The sequence below is a fragment of the Pseudophryne corroboree genome, chromosome 3 (assembly GCF_028390025.1).
Source record: "Pseudophryne corroboree isolate aPseCor3 chromosome 3, aPseCor3.hap2, whole genome shotgun sequence".
In the NCBI taxonomy this organism is placed as follows: domain Eukaryota; kingdom Metazoa; phylum Chordata; class Amphibia; order Anura; family Myobatrachidae; genus Pseudophryne; species Pseudophryne corroboree.
Genome location: NC_086446.1, coordinates 371323409 through 371333985, shown reverse-complemented (window position 1 = coordinate 371333985; position 10577 = coordinate 371323409).

The following is a 10577-nucleotide window of genomic DNA, read 5'->3' as shown; positions in this document are numbered from 1 at the left end:
GCCCCCGTTACCAAATACCATCTAGGTTCCACTTCTCTAGGCAGGCAATACCGAGAATGTACACGGACGTCAGAAAAAGACTCACCAGTGTCCTAAAAAATGCAGTTGTACCCAATGTCCACTTAACCACGGACATGTGGACAAGTGGAGCAAGGCAGACTCAGGACTACATGACTGTGACAGCCCACTGGGTAGATGTATTGCCTCCCGCTGCAAGAACAGCAGCGGTGGCACCAGTAGCAGCATCTCGCAAACGCCAACTCGTTCCTAGGCAGGCTACGCTTTGTATCACAGCTTTCCAGAATACGCACACAGCTGAAAACCTCTTACGGCAACTGAGGAAGATCATCGCAGAATGGCTTACCCCAATTGGACTCTCCTGGGGATTTGTGGCATCGGACAACGCCAGCAATATTGTGCGTGCATTACATCTCGGCAAATTCCAGCACGTCCCATGTTTTGCACATACCTTGAATTTGGTGGTGCAGAATTATTTAAAAAACGACAGGGGCGTGCAAGAGATGCTGTCGGTGGCCAGAAGAATTGCGGGACACTTTCGGCGTACAGGCACCGCGTACAGAAGACTGGAGCACCACCAAAAACACCTGAACCTGCCCTGCCATCATCTGAAGCAAGAGGTGGTAACGAGGTGGAATTCAACCCTCTATATGCTTCAGAGGATGGAGGAGCAGCAAAAGGCCATTCAAGCCTATACATCTGGCCACGATATAGGCAAAGGAGGTGGAATGCACCTGTCTCAAGCGCAGTGGAGAATGATTTCAACGTTGTGCAAGGTTCTGCAACCTTTTGAACTTGCCACACGTGAAGTCAGTTCAGACACTGCCAGCCTGAGTCAGGTCATTCCCCTCATCAGGCTTTTGCAGAAGAAGCTGGAGGCATTGAAGGAGGAGCTAAAACAGAGCGATTCCGCTAGGCATGTGGGACTTGTGGATGGAGCCCTTCTTTCGCTTAACCAGGATTCACGGGTGGTCATTGGTCAATCTGTTGAAATCAGAGCACTACATTTTGTCCACCGTGCTCGATCCTAGATTTAAAACCTACGTTGGATCTCTCTTTCCGGCAGACACAAGTCTGCAGAGGTTCAAAGAACTGCTGGTGAGAAAATTGTCAAGTCAAGCGGAACGCGACCCGTCAACATCTCCTCCTTCACATTCTCCCGCAACTGGGGGTGCGAGGAAAAGGCTACGAATTCCGAGCCCACCCGCTGGCGGTGATGCAGGGCAGTCTGGAGCGACTGCTGATGCTGACATCTGGTCCGGACTGAAGGACCTGCCAACGATTACTGACATGTCGTCTACTGTCACTGCATATGATTCTCTCACCATTGAAAGAATGGAGGAGGATTATATGAGTGACCGCATCCAAGTAGGCACGTCAGACAGTCCGTACGTATACAGGCAGGAAAAAGAGGCAATTTGGAGGCCCTTGCACAAACTGGCTTTATTCTACCTAAGTTGCCCTCCCTCCAGTGTGTACTCCGAAAGAGTGTTTAGTGCCGCCGCTCACCTTGTCAGCAATCGGCGTACGAGGTTACTTCCAGAAAATGTGGAGAAGATGATGTTCATTAAAATGAATTATAATCAATTCCTCCATGGAGACATTCACCAGCAGCAATTGCCTCCAGAAAGTACACGGGGACCTGAGATGGTGGATTCCAGTGGGGACGAATTAATAATCTGTGAGGAGGGGGATGTACACAGTGAAAGGGGTGATGAATCGGACGATGATGATGAGGTGGACATCTTGCCTCTGTAGAGCCAGTTTGTGCAAGGAGAGATTGATTGCTTCTTTTTTGGTGGGGGCCCAAACCAACCAGTCATTTCAGTCACAGTCGTGTGGCAGACCCTGTCGCTGAAATGATGGGTTCGTTAAAGTGTGCATGTCCTGTTTTTACAACATAAGGGTGGGTGGGAGGTCCCAAGGACAATTCCATCTTGCACCTTTTTTTTCTTTCATTTTTCTTTGCGTCATGTGCTGTTTGGGGAGTATTTTTTGGAAGGGCCATCCTGCGTGACACTGCAGTGCCACTCCTAGATGGGCCAGGTGTTTGTGTCGGCCACTAGGGTCGCTTAGCTTAGTCGTCACACAGCTACCTCATTGCGCCTCTTTTTTTCTTTGCGTCATGTGCTGTTTGGGGAGTATTTTTTGGAAGGGCCATCCTGCGTGACACTGCAGTGCCACTCCTAGATGGGCCAGGTGTTTATGTCGGCCACTAGGGTCGCTTAGCTTAGTCGTCACACAGCTACCTCATTGCGCCTCTTTTTTTCTTTGCGTCATGTGCTGTTTGGGGAGTATTTTTTGGAAGGGCCATCCTGCGTGACACTGCAGTGCCACTCCTAGATGGGCCAGGTGTTTGTGTCGGCCACTAGGGTCGCTTAGCTTAGTCACACAACGACTTTGGTGCAGCTCTTTTTTTCTTTGCATCATGTGCTGTTTGGGGACTATTTTTTTAAGTGCCATCCTGACTGACACTGCAGTGCCACTCCTAGATGGGCCAGGTGTTTGTGTCGGCCACTAGGGTCGCTTAGATTAGTCGTCACACAGCTACCTCATTGCGCCTCTTTTTTTCTTTGCGTCATGTGCTGTTTGGGGAGTATTTTTTGGAAGGGCCATCCTGCGTGACACTGCAGTGCCACTCCTAGATGGGCCAGGTGTTTGTGTCGGCCACAAGGGTCGCTTAGCTTAGTCGTCAAACAGCTACCTCATTGCGCCTCTTTTTTTCTTTGCGTCATGTGCTGTTTGGGGAGTATTTTTTGGAAGGGCCATCCTGCGTGACACTGCAGTGCCACTCCTAGATGGGCCAGGTGTTTGTGTCGGCCACTTGAGTCGCTTAGCTTAGTCACACAACGACTTTGGAGCAGCTCTTTTTTTCTTTGCATCATGTGCTGTTTGGGGACTATTTTTTTAAGTGCCATCCTGTCTGACACTGCAGTGCCACTCCTAGATGGGCCAGGTGTTTGTGTCGGCCACTAGGGTCGCTTAGCTTAGTCGTCACACAGCTACCTCATTGCGCCTCTTTTTTTCTTTGCGTCATGTGCTGTTTGGGGAGTATTTTTTGGAAGGGCCATCCTGCGTGACACTGCAGTGCCACTCCTAGATGGGCCAGGTGTTTGTGTCGGCCACTAGGGTCGCTTAGCTTAGTCGTCACACAGCTACCTCATTGCGCCTCTTTTTTTCTTTGCGTCATGTGCTGTTTGGGGAGTATTTTTTGGAAGGGCCATCCTGCGTGACACTGCAGTGCCACTCCTAGATGGGCCAGGTGTTTGTGTCGGCCACTTGGGTCGCTTAGCTTAGTCACACAACGACTTTGGTGCAGCTCTTTTTTTCTTTGCATCATGTGCTGTTTGGGGACTATTTTTTTAAGTGCCATCCTGTCTGACACTGCAGTGCCACTCCTAGATGGGCCAGGTGTTTGTGTCGGCCACTTGTGTCGCTTAGCTTAGTCACACAGCGACCTTGGTGCGCCTCTTTTTTTCTTTGCATCATGTGCTGTTTGGGGACTATTTTTTTGAAGTGCCATCCTGCCTGACACTGCAGTGCCACTCCTAGATGGGCCAGGTGTTTGTGTCGGCCACTTGTGTCGCTTAGCTTAGTCACACAGCGACCTTGGTGCGCCTCTTTTTTACTTTGCATCATGTGCTGTTTGGGGACTATTTTTTTGAAGTGCCATCCTGCCTGACACTGCAGTGCCACTCCTAGATGGGCCAGGTGTTTGTGTCGGCCACTTGTGTCGCTTAGCTTAGCCATCCAGCGACCTCGGTGCAAATTTTAGGACTAAAAATAATATTGTGAGGTGTGAGGTGTTCAGAATAGACTGAAAATGAGTGGAAATTATGGTTATTGAGGTTAATAATACTATGGGATCAAAATGACCCCCAAATTCTAAGATTTAAGCTGTTTTTTAGGGTTTTTTGTAAAAAACATCCGAATCCAAAACACACCCGAATCCGACAAAAAAAATTCGGTGAGGTTTTGCCAAAACGTGTTCGAACCCAAAACACGGCCACGGAACCGAACCCAAAACCAAAACACAAAACCCGAAAAATTTCAGGTGCACATCACTAGTCTGAATATATATTTTTAAATAACAACTGAAAAATGCTGCTTTTACAGTGTTCAGCTGATGACAAAGTTAGATTAAAAAAAGGTATCTAGGGCATGTGTTTCATCAAGACTTTTATAGAAGTTGTTCCTTATCTTTCCTCCTCCAACATTACATATATAATGTAAGTTGCTATGTGACACTCTGTAATGGACCCCTGTTATATGGACGTTTGGGGGTCATATATACATGCAGACACCATCACCCGGATACTGGAGACAGCCTGGGTGAGACACCTAAACTTTCCCTAAAAGGAACCCTCACTTCTCACTAGCCGGCACAGTGCAGCTGAAAGGGTTAACAGCTGCCCCTTGGTTTGGTTGCTAGGCAACACCAGCAACCAAAGGACAGCAACTTGTGGAGCGCTAAGACACAGGTGCAGACCTGCAGAACAGAAGGAATAGAAGCTGCTGATTGGGTGGTGCAGAGCGGGAAGAGAAGAAGGCGGAGTTTTACCTCCTGAGGTAATTGCTGTGAGGAGAATTGCTGAGGGAGTAGGCAAACAGAGGAGAGTCTCCTGAGGTAATGGAGGCTGGGTAAAGCAGAGACTGGGACTTTACCTCCTCCAGGGAAACCAAAGAAAGTCAAAAGCAGTTGAGTCACCCCTCTAGTGTAAGTGACAGATAAGCCTGGAAGAGAGGAGGGAGCACTGTCTTAGCAGCAGGTGCTGTTGTATTGCCAGGATCAGGTCTGTGAACTAGCTTGTCTGCAACATAGCATCACATTTATCACTGATATAGTCAATCTGCAACAGAGGAAAGCAAACCCTGATTATTCAGCATAAATCTGTGGCAACCTAAACCTTTAGTCATATTTCCTAAAGACCTAGCCAGCGAAAGCTATCCTTCATTAACTATTGTCATATACTGTAGCTTCTCTCGATCTGCCTTGTAGGAGTAAGAGACAGACACACTGCTCTTTCAGTTGTTAAAGTCATCATTCTGAGAACTGAGACAGTACAGTGATAGACTTACAGCTCACTCACCTGGCTTTACAACTTATAGTTAATGACCTACCTTGGAGTGGATTCTAAACTCTACGCCAATCTTATGTTTGTGCAGTTTAACCACAGATAGACCCTGTTAATGTTACTATAGCTACATTGAATACTTGCCTACCCTCCCGGAATGGCCGGGAGGCTCCCAAAAAACGTGTGACCCTCCCGGCCCCCCGGAAGAGCAGGCAAGTCTCCCGATTTCCGGGGGTCACCCTCTGCCCGCCGCCCACTTAGTGAGTAAAGTGGGCGGTCCGGGCAGCCGATGACGCGATTCTTGTTGAATCGCGTCATCGTAACCACGCCCCCTGCTGTATAATGCCAGTAATCGCAGCATTACACCGCAGGGGGCGTGGCTTAAATGAATCGATTCGGAAGCCACGCCCCATCCCGCCTCTGGCCCGCCCCCCTGTCACGTCACCTCACTGCCCGCCCCCCCTGCTGAGCCGACCGGCTGCTCTCTCCCGGAGAGAGCAGCCCAGAAGTCGGCAACTATGCTACATTGATGAGTATGTAGTATGTACTAGGGTGGTCATTCCGAGCTGTTCGCTCGTTGCCGATTTTCGCTATATTGCGATTAGTCGCTTACTGCGCATGCGCAAGGTTCGCAGAGCGCATGCGGTTAGTTATTTTACACAAAAGTTAGGTATTTTACTCATGGCATAACGAGGATTTTTCATCGTTCTGGTGATCGTAGTGTGATTGACAGGAAGTGGGTGTTTCTGGGCGGAAACTGGCCGTTTTCTGGACGTGTGTGAAAAAACGCTGGTGTTTATGGGAAAAACGCGGGAGTGTCTGAAGAAACGGGGGAGTGTCTGAGCGAACGCTGGGTGTGTTTGTGACGTCAAACCAGGAACGAAACTGACTGAACTGATCGCAATGGCTGAGTAAGTCTGGAGCTACACAGAAACTGCTAAGAAATTTCTATTCGCAATTCTGCGAATCATTCGTACGCAATTCTGCTAAGCTAAGATACACTCCCAGAGGGCGGCAGCTTAGCGTGTGCAATTAGCGAGCGAACAACTCGGAATGAGGGCCTATATGCGAGCAGTGGACCATGGGGGTAATTCCAAGTTGATCGCAGCAGGAATTTTGTTAGCAGTTGGGCAAAACCATGTGCAGTGCAGGGGAGGCAGATATAACATAGCTATCCGTAGTGTAAGATTTTGTGAGTGTTACAGATACTTCCTTTAAAATAAAATAATTCAGTGTAGGTTCCTAGCCTAGAAATTGAGCAGGAAAATGGAAGCAGATACTAAGGGGTAAATTCACTAATACCGCTTTCACATCACCATGCCGGGTCCCATCCGGCAATTGGAAATGGGTCCTTCCTGGCATTGGACCCTTTCACATTGCTTCCTGACCCGGCAATATGCAGGGTTGGGCATACTGTACCTCCCAACTGTCCTGAATACAGCGGGGCAGTCCAGCTGACTGGACACTGTCCCAATCTCCCTCCCACAGGTCGCAGTGTACCGCAGGCGGGGGAAGGGGGGGGGGGGGGGGCAGATTGAGAGAGCCAGTGATCACCATTGCTCTGCTCTGCAAAGCAGCTGATGATAACTGAGTAGATGCCGTGCGCATGCACACGGCATCTATCAGTGCAGGGAGAGCTAGCCGGGGGCATGCCCAGCTGCTCAGCGAGTGCTAGGTATGCCCCAAAAATGACGAAAATGGAGAGCTGCAATGCTAGGCCATGCCCTCCACCGATACCACGCCCACTCCACATAGGCCACGCACCCTTTTCACCTGCGGACGTGCCCTCGGCGCAGCAGGACCCGATTTGCAAACAGTTGGGAGGTATGGGGTCGGGTTGTCATCGTAGGCAGGGGGCGGAGCCGGCATCTGAGGCGGGTGCAGAGGCGGCACTGGGAGATGCGCTGCGCTGCGCTGCCTTTCCCTATGCTGCATCAGGCAACCCGGGAATTTGTCACTGACCCCTTTCCCACAGCACAGCGATCTGCGTCGACTTGGCAATATACAGGGTCTATACCGGGTTATTTGTATAAGAATCATGTTTGGGTGAGTTAGTATTTGCATTCGAGTTACCACTGAAATTGCTACTCAGAGATTAACTAAAGGCAGACACGTGCAAAAACACGAACCTGCATAGAAGTAGATGGCAATTCTCGTAAATGGACAACAGAGCATCGAACCAACCCGCAAGTACGTTCCATAGACAGGAATACAACTCACGGATTTATTAAGAATTGTGTTTCAAAACATGCTAGAAAACAGACAAAGGACCTTATACAGTAAGGATTCAGTAAGGATTGGAAATTCTGCTAAACAGCAGTATTTACAATCCTCTTGCTCGTATGCTGGGGGTCGCCCATCACAGGGCAATGCAGCCCAGCATGCAAACTCCCGCCCAGCGATGCGATTATGCTGAATTGCTGAAATTGTGGCAGCCTCCTGCCGGCAGAGCCTGGCTGCGATGGCAGTAGGCCCGCCGACATTTTTCACATCACAGTGGCTGCGTGTGATGACCCACAGCCACCCTGATAACACCTATGCCACGCCCCCCATTCGCGCCACTATGCCTCCATTTCGCCAACGACGCCTCCACAATGCTCCACCTTGGAAACGGAGTGTTGCTGCCCCCCGTGAACACCTCTGCCTGTCAATCAGGCAGATGCGTTCACAGTTAATGCTAACCATAAGCATTAACTGCGTGTGCAGGATGGGACCTGCGCGTGCGCAGTGGGGGCAATGGTGAAAATGCAGAAACCTATATTACTAACCGTTAACCTTTACAAAAAGACCATTTAGACATTGTAAATGGACCAAATATGCCCAAACTCTAATATCTGTGAAAGTGCCGCCTCTGTGTATTTTTACAAAAAATCCGTGCTAGTATTAGGGCCACCAATATACAATCTATAAAACCTTAACTGTATATGCTCCTTGGCTGTGCCATAAATTTGGGTGATAACACTTTAATATGGGATAAATGAAAATGAAAACATCCACTGACTTATACCCATTACAGAAAAATGTGGCATATGCAACCATTATTCAAAATAAAAAAATAAACATTACATTTTCATACAATAACTATTGAAAGTGTTTTTAAACTTGATGTATATCTCAAATTTGGAAATTAAACTTTTCAGAACAAGATACACTATATGGACAAAAGTATTTGGCCATACCTCTTAATTATTGAATTCAGGTGTTTCAATCAGACCCGTTGCTACAGTGTGTTTGGTGGAGGAGGGATAATGGTATGGGGCTGTTTTTCAGGGTTTGGGCTAGACCACTAGACCTACAGTGAAGGGCAATCTTTATGTTTCAGCATACCAAGACATTTTGGACAATGCTATGCTTTCAACTTTGTGGCAACAGTTTGGGGAAAGGCCCTTTTTCTATTCCAACATCACTGTGCCCCAGTGCACAAAAAAAATAAGATTTTACTCACCGGTAAATCTATTTCTCGTAGTCCGTAGTGGATGCTGGGGACTCCGTAAGGACCATGGGGATTAGCGGCTCCGCAGGAGACTGGGCACAACTAAAGAAAGCTTTAGGACTACCTGGTGTGCACTGGCTCCTCCCACTAAGACCGTCCTCCAGACCTCAGTTAGGATACTGTGCCCGGAAGAGCTGACACAATAAGGAAGGATTTTGAATCCCGGGTAAGACTCGTACCAGCCACACCAATCACACCGTATAACTCGTGATACTATACCCAGTTAACAGTATGATAACAACTGAGCCTCTCAACAGATGGCTCAGCAATAACCCTTTAGTTAGGCAATAACTATATACAAGTATTGCAGACAATCCGCACTTGGGATGGGCGCCCAGCATCCACTACGGACTACGAGAAATAGATTTACCGGTGAGTAAAATCTTATTTTCTCTAACGTCCTAAGTGGATGCTGGGGACTCCGTAAGGACCATGGGGATTATACCAAAGCTCCCAAACGGGCGGGAGAATGCGGATGACTCTGCAGCACCGAATGAGCAAACTCTAGGTCCTCCTCAACCAGGGTATCAAACTTGTAGACTCTTGCAAGAGTGTTTGACCCCGCCTAAGTAACAGCTCGGCAAATTTGTAAAGCCGAGACCCCTCGGGCAGCCGCCCAAGAAGAGCCCACTTTCCTCGTGGAATGGGCTTTTACAGATTTTGGGTGCGGCAGTCCAGCCGCAGAATGTGCAAGTTGAATCGTGCTACAGATCCAGCGAGCAATAGTCTGCTTAGAAGCAGGAGCACCCAGCTTGTTGGGTGCATACAGGATAAATAGCGAGTCAGTCTTTCTGACTCCAGCCGTCCTGGAAACATATATTTTTCAGGGCCCTGACTACGTCCAGAAACTTGGAATCCTCCAAGTCCCATATAGCCGCAGGCACCACAATAGGTTGGTTCACATGAAAAACTGATACCACCTTAGGAAGGAATTGGGAACGAGTCCTCAATTCCTCCTTATCCATATAAAATACAGATAAGGGCTTTTGCATGACAAAGCCGCCAATTCTGATACACGCCTGGCCGACGCCAAGGCCCACAGCATGACCACTTTCCACGTGAGGTATTGTAGCTCCACGGATTTAAGTGGCTCAACTCAATGCGACTTCAGGAAATCCAACACTACGTTGAGATCCCACGGTGCCACTGGAGGCACAAACGGGGGCTGACTATGCAGCACTCCCTTAACAAAAGTCTGAACTTCAGGCAGTGAAGCCAGTTCTATTTTGGAAGAAAATCGATAGAGCCGAAATCTGGACCTTAATGGAACACAATTTTAGGCCCATAGTCACCTCTGACTTGTAGGAAGTGCAGAAATCGACCTAGCTGAAATTCCTCCTTTTGGGGCCTTACTGGCCTCACAGCACGCAACATATTTCCGCCATATGCGGTGATAATGGTTTGCGTTCACTTCTTTCCTAGCTTTAAATAGCGTAGGGATAACTTCCTCCGGAATGCCCTTTTCCTTCAGGATCCGGCGTTCAACCGCCATGCCGTCAAACGCAGCCGCGGTACGTCTTGGAACAGACAGGCCCCCTGCTGAAGCAGGTCCTGTCTGAGCGGCAGAGGCCATGGGTCCTCTGAGATCATTTCTTGGAGTTCTGGGTACCAAGCTCTTCTTGGCCAACCCGGAACAATGAGTATAGTTCTTACTCCTCTCCTTCTTATTATTCTCATTACCCTGGGTATGAGAGGCAGAGAAGGGAACACATACACCGACTGGTACACCCACGGTGTTACCAGAGCGTCCACAGCTATCGCCTGAGGGTCCCTTGACCTGGCGCAATATCTTTGTAGCTTTTTGTTGAGGCGGGACGCCATCATGTCCACCTGTTGCCTTTCCCAACGGTGTACAATCATTTGGAAGACTTCTGGATGAAGTCCCCACTCTCCCGGGTGGAGGTCGTGTCTGCTGAGAAAGTCTGCTTCTCAGTTGTCCACTCCGGGAATGAACACTGCTGACAGTGCTAACACATGATTTTCCGCCCATC